This window comes from Phalacrocorax carbo, chromosome 1, assembly GCF_963921805.1.
Source record: "Phalacrocorax carbo chromosome 1, bPhaCar2.1, whole genome shotgun sequence".
NCBI classification, from domain to species: Eukaryota; Metazoa; Chordata; class Aves; order Suliformes; family Phalacrocoracidae; genus Phalacrocorax; species Phalacrocorax carbo.
This window is the reverse complement of record NC_087513.1, coordinates 131,761,294-131,780,918: the sequence shown is the minus strand read 5'-3', so window position 1 is coordinate 131,780,918 and position 19,625 is coordinate 131,761,294. Positions and strand designations below refer to the sequence as shown.

Below are 19,625 nucleotides of genomic sequence, written 5' to 3'. Positions count from 1 at the left end.
GCCTCTTTACACACATTGATTCTACATTTCTCTCAAGGAACAATCAAGAGAAATAGATTTCAGAAACATATTCTGCTGTGGTATAAACCAACATTTCAGCAGAAATGAAAAGCGAATTTTTCTTTCTCAATGGAGAAATACTGTAGGCAATAAAATCCTCTGTTGTTCTATAAAAAGAGTTTCCTTACAAGTAAGACCTCTGACATCTCATAACCTCAAACATTTGTAACAAAAAACCTGCTTCAAATTTCTGCAAGTGCTCTGCTTGAAGTATATTTCGATAACTTGTTAGGTTTGCCTATAATGGCTATGCTATGACTGACTGTCACTGATCTGGCCGACTAAGCAGCGTAATTTTTGGACAAAGGGCCATGTGAAAACCCTAGGTAAGGTAAGGAGAGGACAGTTTCAGTGAAATTCAAACATTAGATATCTGCAGTTCAGACAAGCACATTTTACCAAGGCCATTTTGAAGCAATAGACACTCTGTGTGATTCACATTGCACAGGGTGAAAGAGATTGTGCTCTAGAAGCACCCAGGGCTGCACAGATGTAGACATCTGCATTTGATGAGTACCAGCCTTGGCATCAATGGAAACCAAAGTCACAGAAAGACTTTGCTTGGTCCCATTTTCGCTACTGACACAAAGCGGGAGGAGGGCCTACACAGGAGAAGGTAAATTCTGCTTGTCATAAGTGGTTATATCTGTGCTTGAAGGGTGTTGGATATTAATTAAGTACACAGGTTAAAAAAGAAAAAAGTGAACGATGCTTGATGCTCCCAGGGTCTGAATTTCAACAAAGGGTTGGGATGAGGGCTACAGATGCTGTCGTGTCAGCTCCCTGCTATGCACCAAGCTACCACCACAGCTTAGCAGTTGATAGGATTTGCAGAAGCACATAAGGGCTGGTGTAGCTTATTAGTTTTTGTTTTCTGTTTCATTTTGGGTTTTTTTCCTAGGACTGTGAAGTGTCAAATGTCTTTATCAGCCCTTTCACCTTTAGTACTGAGTCCAGTCAAGTACTCGCGTGAGTCAAGTCTGAGGGCAGGTTGCCTTTGCAAATGCAGGGTGCAGGGAAAGGGTGACAGATGCTGTTAATCAGCTCTTCAGTGGAGGTGTGGAAAGACTGGGGGAGCTGCCTTGGCACTCAGGGTAAAATAGTGCTTGCCTGCACATGCTCCTTCTTGCCCCAGAGAGAGATCCAGAGTATTCGGCTTATGGGCTGAGAAGATTAACATTTGAATGAGGAATCCTTCTGTTGGTTGCTCAGTTCCAAAACTCCTAATGGAGTAAGTTGGAGATCAGTTATTCTTTATTTTTTTAAAAAAAAACAGAGCTTTTCCCTGTTTCTCAGAAAAACAGGAGATGATTTCATTGTATCATAATTGCTAAATTTATTATTAAGATGGGAGAGCGTCAAAAGCTGTAATCTTGCACGCCTCCTTTAATACGTAACATCCTGATTATAGTGGCCCTGAAAAATTAGCAAGTATTCAAATAAACCCTAACTGAAAAGGATGCGAGGCCACCATTATCCAGCCTGCATGACTCATTAAATGAAGGGCGAAGAGCACAGCAGAGTTGCATTAATCACTTGGTTCTGCTACAGGAAGAAAAGCATTTGTGTGGTACTTTACTTACAGCATACCATATGCAGAATTAGCCGATAGTCTCACCAAGACTCTAGGGATGCTGATGACAAAGGAGCATCCCACTTCTAAGTAATTTTGTGAGGTTCTTCAGTTAAATTTTGTTTTAGACTTCGCATTTTGTTTGATAATAATGCACAAAAAACTTTCATATTTTTGCTTTTTTTGATGAAAAAGAAAGAAAAGCTTCATATCCTGTTTAATGGCTTCTTCTTTCCTGGATTTTAGAACATGAGAAAAACTCATATCAGGCTGAAAAGATAATTTCAAGACCAGATTTTGTAAGATCAAGAGAGAAAAAAAAAACTATAAAGAGGCTGGAGACACCTTTTTTACAGCAAGTTTTTGGATGAGTTGCCTTGAAGGTGCTCTTAGAAAAGTCTTATGGTATTAGTTTATTTCTCATACCACAGATGGGCATGCTATTAGAAAAAGAACAACAAATGGGCGAAGTAAAATTCTGGTTGCTTAGACTCTCTGAAGAATACTTGGGACCAGAAAAAAAAAAGAAAATAAAGCAATCTGAATGGAGAAACAGACCAGAAAGGATATCAGAAGATAAAAAAGTAGCATTGTTTCTGATGATAGGTGGTCCTGGTGTATTTGGTGTTTTTATTGATTCCAGGAATGACTGATTTGCAGCTGATAAGCCAACATTGCTGTTGGGTTGGGGGCTCCAAATTGTGTTTGCACCAGATGATAAAAAAGTTTAATGGGAAATTTGGTCAGCGTCGAGAGCAAAGCATGTGACAGGAAACTACTGATAGGTATAAGTGTTACAAAGTACCATTCAAAAGAACGTACCTGGTCCAGAGTAAGACTGGTGATAGTCACTGTACATTTGTAAGGATCTCAGAGAAGATGGTTAAAGCCCTGGATTGTGTTGGGCCAAGGTTCATGTTGCACAGCAGTGTTCAGAAGTGAGGCAGCAGACACAGAAAATCTCAGATGTGGTTGATACTGCGAAATCCAAAACACAGAAGAAAAGAGACTTGGTGCAGGAAGAAGTGACGAATTCAAAGTTGACGTTACAAAAAACAACATATGGCGCTTCATATGCTGTGGCAAACACCATAAACTGAGGTATGGGCTGGCATTTGGAAAAATTTTAATATGGTTTGATTGTTGTTGTTTTTGGCTGGCGAGCTGTTTGAGAGCCTCTTCCGGGAGCCAGCTGGGACTGATTATTGTGTGGAGCAGTATACGTTCAGCAGTGCAGAGCAGGTCGACACAAAGTACTTGTGGAACAGACCTCTGGCCAGGCTCCCTGGCTTGGAGTGGCCACTGGATTTGCTGTGGTAGAAATCACAAAAGGATTCCCAATATGAAATTGCTGTATCTTGACCAGAGAGTGTTTGGATTTGTCCACAGAACACCATTCTCACCTTCAATAAATGAATTGAAGGAGCCATTTTAAGATCAGACAGCGAGTTCTTGCTGATGCAGTCCATGGCTTTTCTGTTGGTGTTGTCAACAAGCTTTTCAAATAGTATCAACTGAGGTAGGGGGGCTTGTGATGTTGAAAGATAATATGTGATTACAATTTTCATTGCAATCATGGCCTTTTAGCTCCTAAAGTGCTTTTATTTAAAATTAACTCTTAATCTCTCCTGAGATTGCTAAAATAAAAAATGTTCTACGTTTGTACATAGTCTTCAAGATTTGCAATACTAAAACACATGTTAAACATATAATTCATCCAGTGATATCAATGGGGCTATTCTTATGCTTAGAGATAAACATGTCTGCAAGGTCAAGACCATATTCTGTATTGTCATAACTATAGAATAATGTGTAGGCGGGTGCTGGGACTGACTTCACTAGTAAGCTGAAAAATGTATTCCTTTGAGGGGTCAGGCTCAAAAAGTAATAAAATATTCAGTTCATCATCTTTCCTGAGTCAGCAAAACCTGGCTGAACCTAGGCTTTCTGTTCAAGATTGGTGGCATTTTCTTCTCTGTGATGATGGAAGTATCAGAAAGAAGCCAATGCTTTCCATTGTGAAGTAGTAATAGACATGATGAGCTAAACATATTAATCAGATTATGATTACTTTTTTTACTTTCTGACCCACAGGAGATAATCACCACCTCTCTCCATGATCACGTCCTACCATTGCTCCTTTGCTGCCTGGAACTTCTGTCTGGTCTTACTGTTCAATGGTCAAGTTAAACTCAGAGTCTTGTTCTCTATTTGTGTTTAGCTTTGCAAAATGCTTCTGGTATTTCAGGTCTGAACAGGTATTTGTGTGCCTGAAAGGTTGTTTGTTTTCTCAATGATGTAAATTGACCTAATAAAGATATAGCCTGTCTTTGCAAATTGTGTCTTTCCAGCAAGACAGCATCTTTAACCAATTCATCTGAACTGCTCTGCATTTTATAATGTATTCCAAACTTACATATATGAAATGCAAAAAATTCTAGAGTGAATTTTACAGGATCGTTACAGGGTGATTTTTTCCTACTGTGCTGAATTATTGAAGCTCAGAAATATGTGTGCACAATACATCTTCTCTGACTTTAAGACTTATAAGTTATTTTGGTCAGTTAGATTTCTGTTTCAAGATGTTAAGTTCATGTTGAGAGGAAAACTTCTTTGTCAACAGAATTATTGACCCAAACCCAAGCCACTAAATGAAGTATGATTTGATAAAAATGACATCTTGTTAAAATTTCTCTGTCCCTTAACACAATCTTCAGTAAATCAGAGCTGCGACACTAAAATACTCGATATACTCTAGTTTCATGCTATCTGTGAACTAGCCAAAACAGAAAACTATGAATATCTTATACAGAAACCTCATTTTCTTTGGTCCCATTTTCCTACAGAAAGTTTCTCTGGCACATACCCCCCTGTTGTATTTACAACTACAGCATTCTAGCTCTTTCAGTCTCTGTGAAATAAATCAGATACGAGGAAGTCAAGTATCTATGTCTGCTTCATATACACAGTCTGTGAGAGCACTCCTATTGACTTCCTATGTTGTCATGGGGAAGCATTCAAATTTTACCTTGTTTAGTCAAGGTATAAACATGTCTTCGATAACAAACATGGGACAGAGGGAAATAAAGTCAACAAAAAGTGCCCAAAAGATTTACATTAACTGTCATTTGAGCTTTTGTAACATGCAGATGTAACTGCTATGGATAATAGAAATACCTGTCGTTTTAGCTATCAACACATCTTGGCAATTTTACCCAGTTGCCCTTTGGGTGCCCATTTTGCTTCGGTTCTTTGACTGGTCTTGCCTTACTACCTTTCACAGGCAAAGTAAATGACTGTGATCATTCCTTTCTACTCACTTCACATATTCATTCTGACTCAACTTTTTCTCTGACTCACAATCTGTTTCTATTTCCATAATCATGAGTGCATGTGAAACATCCTGGGCTAATGTGAAATGGCACAGACATCAAAATGTGTTATTCATACCTATGTGAGTAATGCCCACTCATTCTTTGGTACACGTGTATTGCCTTGATAGCACCTTCATTTCCTGTCTCTTTCCATTTATTCAGTCACTTGGTGAACCTTCTTCCACAGCAATGGGGATGATTCCTCTTTCATTCTTACGTCAGAATGAAACCCCCTCAACATACCAGGATTACATCTTCAGCCAACTTTAAAAAAATTATCTAGAAAAAGAGAAAAAAAAAAAGTTTAGGAGTTCTGATAAACAATTAATCATCACAAGGAGCCAAATAACTAATTCTTCATACAGTCTGCTGAAAGTGCAGGAGTTCTCATTCTTAGTGAACAAAAGCTCTTCAAGAAATTCAGCATAATTTAGGAGTTAGAAGTTACATGTGCATTTTTGGCCCTTGCCAAAATCTTTCTGTAAATCATGTGTGGAAGACATCAGAGCAAAAAGTGGCACATATGTCTGGAACTAATTGGTTTGCTTAGGCTGTAGATCTGGTGCATCTTAAGGTACACATTTTAGTGATAATACATGCTACCGTTAAATTGAGGTTAGTACCTGACCTATAGGTATTGCAACTGCTTGAAATATTGGGGCTTTGTGACAAAAAGCCTACTGTACATGTGAAATCTACTGGGTAGGTCGTCCTATCCTATGTAACATGTAAAATCGCAGGGGAAAGTTTGAGTAAACTGTAGAAACTCCACAATATCTCCAAAATTCACAAAAGAAACAGAAAGTGTTAGAGGATATCCTTTTCTATATTAATATCTGTGAGCAGAGTGGGCCAGGAAAGAGAAGAGAGCTACAAAATAATCACGACATATCTATTACTTTAAATGTGACATTAGGGTAACAGATTGGTTGCGTGTTCTTTTTTTTGTTTTACTGGAACATTATCACATTATCACATATAAATAAGAAAAGATTTCTACTTATAATAATACTCTACTAATACTGCTTCTATAAATAGATATTAATTAACAGTTGTGACTTTTTAGATACCTTCCAGAAGGCCATGGACTTGGTGATTATTGTGGAACTGCAGAGTTAACTCTTCCTGGAGCTTTTACTGAGTATCCAGAAATCTGGCAACAACTCTAATTCAGTTGCTTAATGTTTAATGAAGAATACTGGTAAGATATGTTCTGTAATCTACGATGTTGATAGACACAAATTAATTTCATCACATGCAGTAACTCAGGTTCTTACCACAGATGATGTCCAGGTGGGAACAAAGACATCCTGACATAAATGTTCTGATGATCTGATGCTCAGCCTTTCTTGAAAATAGCATAGTCTGTCTCTCCCAAACTTCTGATGGAGAGGGATGTAAATCCCAAAATGTAATTTTAAATACACAGTTAGTCAGAATTAGAGGAAAATCTGGAGTTGGGTAGCATAATAAGGGCAGAAGTTTTATTACTTCAGTCTTTTTGCTCTGTGCTGTATTGCCAGGGACAAACACATCATATGTTCTGAAGAGGCTTCCCTGTAATCGCTGCAGCATCATGCTGAACACAGACTCCACAAGCATTGCTCGTAGGAGGGTTGAGTCCATTTGGACATGTTGGAGATGACACATCTGGTAAATGGGTGTGATGCTCTGGTTTTCCAGCTTCAAGTGGGTGGATCATAGGGTGTCACTCGGGTATAGTGGTGGAGGCGGGGGAAGGACGCCCAAAAAGAACTTGACTGGGCCAGGGTAAAACCTCATTCCTTCACTGCAATGTTGAAAAAGTGCCATCACAATGCAAATATTACAGCAAAATATTGTTTTGGTTAGGTTGTTTCCACGCTCTCTTGTTTTATTGCAAAACTTCTTTTTTCTATAAGTTTTGGGGTTCTGGGGAACTTTTTTGTTTGTTTGCTTTTGTTTGTTTTTTAAAACACTGTTGTTATTAACAGTAATTACCATCCACTGCAGTAGAGTATTTTGTCTTGCTCAAAAATAACACTAAGCAATAGATTGTCAGTCTTTTTTCTCTCTCCATTTTTTTCCTAGTGGCGTGCCCCTTCCAATTTGCCATTTGCCAAACCTACTTTCTTTTACATCAGCTGCGCAGTCTGTACAGACAGAAATTTTTGTTTTAAGACTGCTCTTCTTTAAGCTGACCATGCACTAGGAACTGACAGCAATTTGCTTTTTCAGAAAATGTTTTAAATAACAGGCATCAGTGAACATAGATGCAATTAGTACTTCAGTATAGTGGGCACTCTACCACACTTCTAATTTTCTGGATTGTGTGAACAACCTGGAGATCAAAATTTAAAACTTGCTGGGGCTTTTAGGCAGGATATTCCTTTTGTAGGAAAAGGCAGTGAGATATGAGATGCTTATGCTGGTAACCGAACACGTACAAAGCACTTGAATATTCCAGTTATCTTCTGACTCATTGAAACTTGTGCATTCTCTGTGGACCTCCTAATCCATTCAGTAAAAAGAATAGAGGTTATAGATATCTGGGCAATTGGGCTGAACTCAAATACTTCATCTGGCTTCAGTAACATTTCTTGCATTTCTCACTCCGGAGTTTCAATTTTCTTATTGTGAAATCATCTTGCTGGAAAAAGCCCCAAACCAACAACAACAAAAAAACCCAACTCAACTGTGAGAGCTAGATTAAACAGATTCTCCTAATTGTGGGTTTTTTTTCTGTGTATTGAGGTTGACTTGAGTGCGCAGAGCAAAAAAAATAACTTGGAGGGAGATGTATCCCCTCACACCCTTTCCCTGGGAGCCCCCAGGGGCCTTGAGCCCTGGCTTCCCCAGATGTTGGCGCCTGTTCCTCCACCCATGACCTCGGTGACGGTGGTCCTTGGCTGCCATCCATGGCACCGGCCCACGGCCTCTCATGGTGCTGCCCGGACCCTCACGCTCCCTTCTGCGGCCCTGAGGCAGCTGCTGGAAGTTGTTGGTGCTCGGCCATCCCATGGGGCACTTATACCTCTGCTGCATGGAATAAAGCTTTCCATCCCACTGGGGTTGTTTGCTTACACATCCCTTTTAGGAGGCAGGTGCAGGAGGCTGACAACCTTCCTGGGGTGTTTTTTTTATAACATTTAGTGCAGGGTTTATACTGCTGCGATCCTTTTTTGGACTCTGGGGTACAGGGAGCTTCATACAGTAAGCTTAAATTAATGCTCCATGCTGCATGTGGAGTGAAACCTGTCTCCAGGCAGAAGCTCTGCTGAAGTGCTGGTGGTGGGAAGTAGGCTGGCTCCCGACGGTAACCAGGGTATTGGTCATTTCTCCCTCTTTCAATATTTTCTTTAATATTTGCTAACATTAAGTAGAGTGCGGAAGACACTTAAGTGGTGCCAGTGACTTTGCACAAGAGTCTGGTAGCCCGTTCCTGGGGGGACTTAATCACTGCTTTCTGCTCAGCAACGATGACCGAATTTGAGTGACTGCATGGGCTGTAAATTTAAGCCCCAGGGTCCTCTTACTGCAGCTCCGATGTCTTTATTCTTTCTGGCTTGAAGACAAACCTTCATATGGAGAGGGTCACTGACAAATTCACTGCTGTAAAAGGGCAGAAATAATGTTGTTTGCTATGAACATGTTGTTAAACTGTGACATCAGTATTTGGGAGGACAGCGATTATAGAAGGCCCACGTGAGAAATGATCTCAGTCAATGGATAACAGCTCAGAAAACGACCAGAAAACTTTTCTTGGTACTTTGGTAAAAACCCAAAACTTAATTCCGTGTCAGTTTATAACAATATAAAAAAGCTGTCACTGGCAGAAATTGTACATAGAAACAGAAAAAAATATTTCTGTGGAAATATCCTTAAGAATACTTGTAGTACTGACATTCCTTAGTAAAACTGGGGATTAGCGGGAAAGATTCCTGGACATAGCTCAAGTCTTTGCAGATAGATACTATTGGTCATTAAAGAAAAACATAGCTACTCTGAAAGAGCAGAGTGACATTTTGATTGAAAACGCTATTATATTAGAAACTCGCGTGGCTTCCAGCCCCCTCTGCTCAGTATCACTGAGGCCATGCATTTAAATATGCACTGCTTTAGAAACTACTAATATTGCATAAGGAACATTACAGCTTTCTTGCCCAAATGAACCACTTGAAAAGTATGCTTCATCTTCTGGAAACAGTCATCTCACACTATCATTGCCTACACTTGGCAACAGGTTTTGAAAGATGCTCTCTGACTATCCTGCTATGTGGGTTTCTCAAGCTCAGAGCATGTTTGTCACTAGACATCTCTGTCTAAAAGACACAGTGACTTGCTTCTCATAATTTTACTTTTTTTCTGTTCCACTCTTACCACTTCCAACAAAAACATTAATCAAGTGAAGGGAAAGTTCATTTGTCTAGGAAGTCATTTATGGGTAAGCATGCTCTTGTAAGCTCTTAGATTGCTCAATGTAGTAGACTGTCAAGGTAATATACACATGCAAGAAATCAGTCATGCACTGTCATAGTGCATCTCTGATTACAGTTATAATTTCCTCATTTGAGAGAACATGTGAGAGATATATGCTTTACAAATTGTATTCTTATAAATCTGAACAGTCTTTTGGGCTACGGATTCCTTACTGTACAGCTCGTATATTCCAGCGAAGCATTTGTATTCCAGGTACACTGCTTCTGATGCCTTTTAAATTCTTCTTCCTCCTGTTTCACTTCACCTCTGCCCATCTCACCAAAGACAGCAGTTGTCACATCATATATGCATTTATTCCTGTACTGTTTCCTTTACTATACTTTGCCTTTCATGGCAGACATTCAGTCTCGGGAGACTTGCTTTCGTTGCTTTCATATTTTGAACGGCTTGAAAGGAGCGATGGCTGAAAGAAGGGCCTGCAAGCTAGATTCAAAATGATAGTCTGGTTGCTGGCACACTGGAATACCCAGCATTTTTTTTTTTTGTTACATACTATACATTTCCCTTCTCACTGGTGCTTCTTTATTTCAGACAGAAGCTTGCAAGGAGCTTTAGTATTAATGAAGATCAGATACTGAATCTATTTGGAAAAAAACACAGTGTGATCGTACCGCATCTGTTATCTGAAGTAAAAACTGAAGTCAGAATTTTAATAGAGAGCATATGAATATTTTTGAATCTACAGAATAGCACATCTTACTTTTCAGTGCAAATGAATCAAAGTTACTACCTACACTGACTGATAAGAGCATGGTCTCCTCTCTCTATTAGGCTGTTAAGGTCCATGGAAAACAACTGTCAGCCAATACAGAAAACTAAGGATTGCCTCCTAATCTTGATGATGATGTAGGTTTGGCACAAAAAATAATTCGCTTTGTGTATGCTGGAGTAGGAATCCATCAATACTGAAGAATATTGAATAATTCAGCAGTCAGGTAATGTTTGTTGACTAATATTTGGTGCCAAACACAGGAAATCTCATAGTAAAATGTGTATTTACAAGGGAGGAAGAGAAGTATTAACCAGATGGTTATGAGAAGGAGGACTGCTGAACTGAAAAAGAAAACAGTTTGAATTGAATGGATATGAGCAGAGGCCCACACCTTCCTCAAACTGTAGTCTATTATGTAGGTAGAAACCACATACTGATGGAAGACCTGCTATCTAATTAAGCAAGCCCATACAAAAGTGAAGCAAAGAACCATCACCCGCTCTGGACATGTTCTTTGTAAGCACTTATTTTTGCATAAGAACACCACTGCCCATACTCAGTTTACTCCCTCATTTTGGTATTTGAATGTTGGAGGAGCAGAACTGGAAAGAAATTATCCCTAGTTCTAAAATCACATTAGCCTTTAAATGAAAATTTTCCTCCAACCAATGGAGAAAAGCCATTGATCAGAGTGTCTGACATAATGTATTAATATTTTCAATGATCCTTAACATTATCTACAGATCTTGCACATGACAGTGTAGAATATTGCATAGTTTTGCTTCTCTAGTAAAGAAGCAAAAAAAAAAAAGATGTTTCTCACAGAATACACTGGAGTTATTTTGTCCAATCCAACATTTTCTCAAACTGGACAGAGCGTGCACAGACTGTGAAGGGGCACCATGGTTTGCCTTAGTTACATCCAACAGAGAACTGAATTCCTGAAGTAAGAGGAAGTCTCCAGGGGAACTGTCTTGAAATCAGCTGTCAGACTCTTTAAATTTAGGTTTTACTAACCTACCAATACAACTAGAAAGAATTCTGGATTCCCCTGATTATCTGACTTATACTAATGGCAAAGTGTGATAGTATTCTACATTCCAAATAATTTGATTTTCCTTTGAGTTGATAAGTGATCCCTCGAGAGCTATTTGTTATTCATTAATGCATTGTTATCCAAACTGAAGTTTCCTGTGAAAGTTTTTGTATCTTATAACCTTGATAGTGTCTATGCCTTACCTCGACTACTATGTTGTGACCACAAAAGTGGTATGCTAAGGAGACAGGTCCTTTTTTTAATAGCAGTCAACTTTTGAAACACACTAAAAAGCCAGAAGAAAGCCAGCTGAATCCTCAGCTTACCAGGATTTGAAGTTCCCCTGGGATAGTACCTTCTCACTGATGGACAGCTGCATTGTGTAGCCATCATATGGAAATGTTGCTCCAAGCTCTGTGCCAAATATGAGACAGTGATTTAATTTCAAAGCCAGAAATGCCAGTCTTGGTGTGCAGACATTCAGATCCAAGTAAAGGCAAGCCCTTGACAATCTGAGACACTAATTCTATTTCCAAGAATAATGATATTTCCAAGAAAATATAACATATAATTTGAGAAACTGAACCCGAGGTACTTGGATGAGGAGTGTCGGTAACCTCTCCATGTAGGTACTAAGAATCAATTCAGTCCTCTCCCCCAGCACTGGCTTCTCCCTCCCAGCCATCACCTCTGCCTTTACTTATTAACTTTTCTTCAGGGCTGTTGCCTGTAGGAGATAGGAAGGCTGTAGCACTTCCATCCAGGAGAAAATATCTTTTGCAGTCACTCCTGGCACTTTGTCTTTCCTCAAATGCTTTATATATGAAATGAGCAGAAGGAATGAAAACAAAAGAGATACTGTGTTTGTTTTTGGGTAATCGCTTGCTTCCCTTAACAATCCTGGACTGGGAGTCATCTGGAGGGATAAATGATTGTGTCCATGAAGGGCTTGGTTTAGGACAGAAGGAAAGCGGGAAAGACAGAAGATAAAAGAATATAAGCTAAGGAAATCCATGTCCTGCTCATGAGTGTCATGTAAGAGGGCAGAATTTACCACATCTCTCACTTAAAGGAAACAATTATGTAGCACCAAATTTGAAGACCAGAAGAAACAAACAGAAAAGACACAGTAAACAAAAGCAGAAAATATGTTCTCAGCCATGCTTTACTTGTCCTGCCATGCATATAAAACATGTTGATAATTATTGTAAACATAACCTCATTACTGTGGAAGGAGACAGTGGGGAAAAAAAATCAGTCAAAGAGATCAAACTCCATGAAAGACAGAGCTAAAACCACTCCTACAGAGTAACTGTAAAGGTGTAAGAGTATACTTCTTATATTTATATTATACTTTTATTGTATTTTCAGAGAATATATAATTATATTATATAATAATATATATAATATTATACTCTTTTCTAAAGAGTATAACTATTCCATAGCTCTCTTCAAGGAAATGGAGGGGGAAGCATGTGTAAAAATAATCAAACCAGCCAGCATTTCACAGCCACAGTATCTGAGTTGCTCTTTTTTTACTTGTATCTAAATTACAAAGCAGCAGCATCTCTTCCTTGCCTGCACAACAGGCTGCTCCCAGATGGGTGACTTGTGTAACGCTTGTATACGAGACACCAAGTCGAGGTCGCAGACTTGCAGAGGAAATACAAGAATAAACTGAGACCAGGAGAGGAGAGGAAGCGTGAGGGTAGCCAAGAACATCCGCTGTCTTGCTAAGATCCTTAGCCCCTCTTTGCTTCCTGACCCTTATTACAACTGACAGGGGCAGAAGACAGGAAAGTATGATGGACTCCATCGAAGTCACACACTTCCAATTGCTTAAGCAAATTTTCTCTTCTTCTTATGCTAATAGCACTCTAATAGGGCAACTCTTCTACAATATGAGGTATCCTTCCTGATATTCTTTCGGTTAAGCCTGTTTCTTCTTATTTTCTTTTCTCTTATTCCTGCCCTTTTGCATCCTTCATGATTTCACTTCTCTGTTCTTCCCTCCTTCTTTCCCTAACACCTTTGTCCTTGATGTGTGACTCCACAGTCTCCCCTCTCTTTCTGTCTTCCACTCCTTTGCCTCTGCTGGAAGATTTTCAGTGCAAGGAGGGAAGGAGGGAAGGATGCTGTTGTGAATATACCTTCACACCCTCCTTTTTCTCCACTGGGTGCAACAATGCTTTTTACTGAGAGCTGCCCAACTGTGGTAGTTTTGGTGCCTCCTCATTCTTTATTCAAGGATGAGATAACTCATGTGCAGCTCAGTGCCAGCACTGTGGTAGCTGACTAAAATCCTGACTAAATACTGGCAAAAAAGTCATGCAGTCTGAAACTACTTCTGAATGATTTGCCTTCTTGGCTATGCTCCTGCATCACTGTTTTCAACAGAAAGCACTGTACTTTAAATGCCTGGGATGGGAAATCAGGGAATCCCATACAGCAATGATTCCCTTCAGACTCCAGTTCCTTGCTGACACTTCTTAATCCGTTCATAATAAGCAAAACTGGAACACCTAACTTATACTGTGAGAGACAAGAAAATACATTTTCTGCATTGTGACTCTTTCGTTTGAGCTCTATCCCATCTGTCAATGTCTCTTTGATGTGCAGATACAAGAGTCTGAAATTTCCTTGATCTTAAACAATGATTATATTCACTCTCTTAGCTATAGCAGTAGAAGTTCCTATTTGCTGATACAAGGAAACACATATTTAGCTCATTATATGTCAGGACCTCTACAACATTTATAGTGTCTGTGCTTTCCAAGATCTCATTCTCCGTCCTATGAGCATGTCTCACATTCCATGCTCAACGTTTATGACTGTTAAAACATATGCTTGTTCAAACAAATTTATCCTATCAGTCTATTCAAGGACTGCAGAAAGACATTAGTTTGTGTAAATGCCATGTTCCAGCATTATTTACCACTACTTATATGGAAATACTCATATTGCCAACACTGATTTTATGTACTTTTTCTAGGCCTGCAAGATGATGAATCTTTGTGCCCACTGAAATAATCTGTTTATCTAATTTGTGCACCACTCTTAGTGTAATAATAATCTTTTAATTCCCTTAATATGACACATTTTACTGGAATTCAAGTCACATGAAATGGAGCGTATATTCAGGTGTGAACTGCCAACATTTATAATCTACCGTTCGATATAAACAAAAGCCTTGTCTCCCAAAGCAATCAGTCATGTACCGCCGGGCTTCGTCCTATCATCTGGCACCATCATAACTCTGTGCCTTTGACATGAAATAGTTTTGCATTTGCGAGTTCCTAAATGGACAGCATGAAATCTCTGGCTCAAATCCCTCTATTTGAGAGATACTTGCTAGGATGAGGACAAGCGCTCCTCACTCATGTAAGCAGTTCCTTTGAAATTGGTGTGGCACCCAGGAAAACAGAAGCTTTCAGGAGCAGACAATGGGCCGTGGTCAGCAGTAATATCAGCTTGCTTATTTATAGTACTTTTCATCCAGAAGAACTCTGAACACAAACATGAAGGGAAAATTAAGAAGGTACAAAATAAGAGCAAAGCATTGATTGAGTAGTGAAGGAGACGCCAGCCTGTGTCTAATAAATGAGGGGCAGCCCTAATTATAAATGTATTTGCTTTTATTGTCATGTTTCAGAACTTTAATGGCCATCTAATGTATTTTTTATGGGATGAATATATTTCTTTCAAAACCACAGGAACCGATCTTGTTCAGCTGCATTTAATTTCAGTGGGAGTCGTAAAAGCTTATTACCCTATAGGTTTGTCCTTCAAATGTACTTAATTAAATATATAAAGAAGATACCCAGAAAGCCTGAAGTGGCTGAGACGGAGCCAGCACCAAACCATCTTTCCTCCTCTTTTTATCCTAGGAATAGTCATGAGCTGGGTCAATTATCACTTTGAATAAAACTAATTGCACAACTTCCTCGGTTTAAATGGGCTGCAGTAGGCTTGAAGTATTATGTGTCCCACTTTTGTGTCTCCTGCAACGATCCTTTGCTTACACAGTGATGGGGTGGCAACAACATTGCTGCAGCTACTTCAGCATTAGGTCATAACAGGCAAATGGTAACAGGATGTTTGTGGCAGCTTCACAATTTCTTTGAACCACCTTTATCCCAGTACATGAAAATAGCCTGAATTTTGCGCACACAGACAAAGTACTAATCCATCCTGTGCCTCACATTGTAAAGACATTGCATAATTCTCTGGCATCCAGCCACAAAAACTCTCCTTTGAAGAAATGCTTTGTGGAATGACGACATTCAGAAGCAGGGCTTACAGGAGTCGAAGTGACCGGCCTCTCTGGAGTCCCCTAACATTGCCCCAGCAATAAATGCTGGGATAATTATTATTTTATAGTCACGGAGAGCTTTGTAAGCTTTCCATAATAGAAATGAAAACACAGTGTCCCTGCCCCAAATAACTCACTTTGATTTCAATGCCATGAAGGAAGATGGGTAACAAACCAGAACAGAACAAGGAGATTTTGGGAGGAAGCACACACTAATTTTGACAAAGTTACACATGTACTGAGGAAGCATAAAGCCATCTTCAGAAGGACATCTAGTTACTTAGCAAAGGCCTTGCATAGCAGGGAAGATAAGAAAAAGATTTTTAGGACAACTGTAAAAGCAGGATTTTTTTTTTTTCTGGCAATTTTCTTGTGGGCTTTAAAGAAAAGTGGATCAATGAGGAAAAATGTGACCGAGCAGAGCAGCACATCATCTATATAGGATGGTCTGAGCATAGAAGAAATGGGCTGATGGGGGAGCTGCAGCTGCAGGTACCTGTGTGGGTCTTGCTGGTGCGGCAGCAGGCCTGCCTGGGGTGGGCATTGCCTGTGCCCAGGGTTTCCGGGGTGGTCAGGAACAGATGAAATGGCACAGCAGGACAAAGAGGTCATGAAGATGTGGGGATTATTGCAGTGGGAGAATGGAGGAAGGCATAAGACATGGAGGTGAAGGGTACTTCAGAGGGGAGAGAAAATAAGGGTATCACAGTAGCGTGTCACTGATAATGTGGTATCTTCCAGCCTAATTCGGTATCTGGACCTAGCTGCCCAAACCTGACCATCTTTTAATTCATTTACTTTTTCTGTTTCAGTGCGACTTGCCTTCCCACCACCTTTAAAGTACTGCTGCAAGAGCGTTTTCATTCTGCACATGCTGTGAGATAAGGAAGTCTTCCTGATTTTCCTTTTTCCTGCCTAATTTGCTGTCTGCAAAGCTCACCTGAAAAATTCTCTCTCAGTTCTTTAGCCCACCACTTAATTTTTCCTTCATCTGTTGTTAATTTTATCAGTAATATTTTGCTGTCAAGCTCTTGAAAACCATTTGCAAGAGACAATACAGAAAATACAGCATTTTGTTTCATCTAATATTTATTAAGTGGATTCTGATTTCTGTTTGCCAGGAAGTAGCTGTCTCAGAAGACTGCTGCTTAATATGTAACAGCCAAGAGACATAAAAATAAAATAAAAACATGTATTTGGAGTCAGTTAAATAAAAATATTAATCATACTGAGAATAAATAGAATTTCTCTTCATAAAGCAATTTTTTCTGCTTTTTAAACTTTACGTCAGTCATCTCCCTTTGAAAGGTGTTACCCTGTTACACCATTCCACTCGTACTCAGTTTTCTGAGCTTGTGATCTTTGTTTGCTCTCCCTGGGTTTTCAGTATGAATTCACTTCCAGGTAGAAAGCTTCCTACTTGTTTGTCCCGTGCATAGGGAAAAGGCAAGAATTATTCCTGGGAGATCACAAAAAGCTGTGCAGGGAAGAAAACTGGTTTGTGCATTGTAAGGTAACCTGAATATCCTTTTCATGGTGGAAATGCCAGACAGAAATAATTACCTAAGAGTGCTGTGGTTAATGGTGGATTAGCAAAAGGCACTCAGAGTTGAACTAGCGATGCCCTTGTCTCCTGGATGGCAGAGCTGGCAAGATGTCAAAGCCCATTATCCCCACTGGTAAACCAGAAGGAGATACCAAAGCAGACAGATGCTCCCCATAATGCCTTGTCTAAACTATGTTATTGATCTCTGTCAAAATCCTCTTCCCTCCTCTATGTCTAGCCTGCATGAGGTGAAGTTGCATTGAGCAATCCAAGGCACTCAAATTACAAGGAGAGCCATACTGTTGGCTTTTTGCCTTACCTGTAGTTATGATAAAAATCCCATGGATTAGGGTCTGTAGCCCAGTGGATAGAACATGGACACAAACATTGAAAGTGATAAATTCCTGTACAAGCAGGCAAATTTTCAAAAGCAGAGTCTGAACAGAGATGCCTTTGCTTTTGCTCAACCTGAGATTCCTATATCTAGACCCAGATTTTTTGCTTCTCTGAGCACTTGAGGTTTCCATTGATCTCTCTCAGAGCTAGGAGCCAGCAGCAGTTCCGAAAATCTAGCCTGTGGTGAAATCTTGGACCCGCTGCAGTTAAAGGGAACTTTTCCAAGATTTCATCTGATGTAGCTAATTCTGAGCACTCAGGAATTAAGTGCTAAAAATGAGACGAATGCATTTCCTGGTGAGGAAAATGGAGAAAACATTTAGCCACTTCTGTAAAATGTATTACAATCTGTGAAAAGCAGCATCTGGGTGATTAGGAAAAAAAGATTTCCTTTTGCAGTATCAGTGAAATCTCCAAAAACTCAAAATTAGATTTTCTAAAACTTGCTTTATATGCCTTTACTTTCATTTACATTTCAGTTACCTCCCATGGGAAAAAAAGAAGTTGTAATTTTTTTTTTTATTTTTAGGTATTTACATAAATGAAAGGGGAGGATACTGAATTAGGAACCAACGGTAGATCTGCAAGCTCTGTGCTTGTCTCCTCTGTAACGCTATATTGGCTTGGGGCATGTTCACACCACAAAAATTTTGGATACGATTTTTGGCATGAATTTATGTGGATTATCTGTTACCTACTTCCCTTCAGTATACTGCATCCACCAGAAGTGATGGTTTTCAGGAGAAATGCTCAGCATTCTGGGCAGGATTTACAATGTCGACTCTGAATGCGGAAACCTGCCTCTCACTCCAATTAGTGTCTCTTGATCTGAGTGTGATTCAGAGCACGTTCAGGATTGTGAGATGTATAGCAGCAGCAAAACCAGGAGAGCTGCTCCCCATAAACTGTGGCTGTATTCGGCGCAGGGATTCCCCCTGTGTCCCATTGCCACCTGCAATCTGGTTGATGTCTCACGCTTCTGTTTCTGAGCTCGGTATATGTGCTGACTGATGGGAAAGTACAACACTGCTACAGCAGCTTCCCCGATGGAGGGAGTCATGCTGCGGCACTGTTGGGAAGTTGAGCATCACCACCAATTGCCATGCCTTGCTGTTGGCATGAAGCCATTTGTAACACACGGGCTGGCCCCTATGGCTTATGGCATGCATGAAAGGGCTAAATCCCATATGTTTGAAACTGCCATCTAATAAGAGAAATTATTCATCATATATATTATATACTATATATGATATATAAAATATACACAATGCCAAAATTAAACTTTATAACTACAAGTCAGTTAGCTATCTACAAAAAACCCCATAATTTTGGGGGAAGAAGGAGCCTTATGAACCATTTCTCTACATATCACGGAGGAATCAATTTCAGACAAGGGTAAGAGTACTCCACTAGCATTTGTGCAGGTCCTAAGCAGTTACGCAAGAATACAGCTCAGTGAGATTTTTCTGAATGAATAGATAAATAATAGGGCTCTTGAGACACATCATTTGCATTCAATAATAACTAGAAAATTCCTTAGTAAAAATGGGCAGTAGGAATCCAGGGATGGGAGCCTGCTTAGAAAACAGTGTGCTGGATGTGGGGTTTCCACAGCTGTGTCCTAGTTTAAAGGTCTAGTTTAAGAGGAGATTAATTATATCTCAGAAATACCTGGTTTTTTCTGCACTGACTGTCAAAGGGGCCAGAAGTGAGCACTCAGCTGGGGGCATCCACGTTGTACCACTGGGCACAGATGAATCTCACCTTCATACCGTAACAGTTTATTATTGCAATCACCCGATTTTTCTTTATATACCTCACTGCATTAGGTTAGCTGCTATCTCTCTGTCACAGTTCCTTACAGTTTTTGCTCTCAAGCATTTGGCAGGGCTTTACACTGAATTCTAGTGCTTTTCATCTCATGGCACCCAGGAGGATATAAGGGACATGACTAAGTCTCTCCCATTATTGGGGTGGGAAAATGTACATGATATTTGTGCTGTATTAACAATTAACAATTAGATGATTAGATTAATGATGTTTTGTCCTTTTCATCACTGAATACTCTTAAAAAAAATCCTTTAATGTCTTCTCTCTTGGTTCAAGCTTTCTTTTGAGAGAATAGCTGCACTCCTTT

At 39.6% G+C, this 19,625-nt stretch overlaps 1 long non-coding RNA gene across 7 annotated transcripts in view; it reads left to right on the top strand.

Moving 5' to 3' along the window:
• Positions 1-16,767, top strand: part of LOC135317863 (uncharacterized) — a 74,413-nt gene extending 57,646 nt beyond the window's left edge. For 5 of the 7 annotated variants that reach the window (XR_010376479.1, XR_010376473.1, XR_010376474.1 and 2 more), the window contains one exon: positions 3,728-3,964. This is a non-coding gene — a long non-coding RNA (uncharacterized LOC135317863). Of the gene's footprint in view, positions 1-2,499; positions 2,735-3,727; positions 3,965-16,358 lie in introns of those variants that run through there. The other 2 variants (XR_010376478.1, XR_010376480.1) reach the window with 2 other exon arrangements.
• The last annotated feature ends 2,858 nt before the right edge of the window (positions 16,768-19,625 follow it).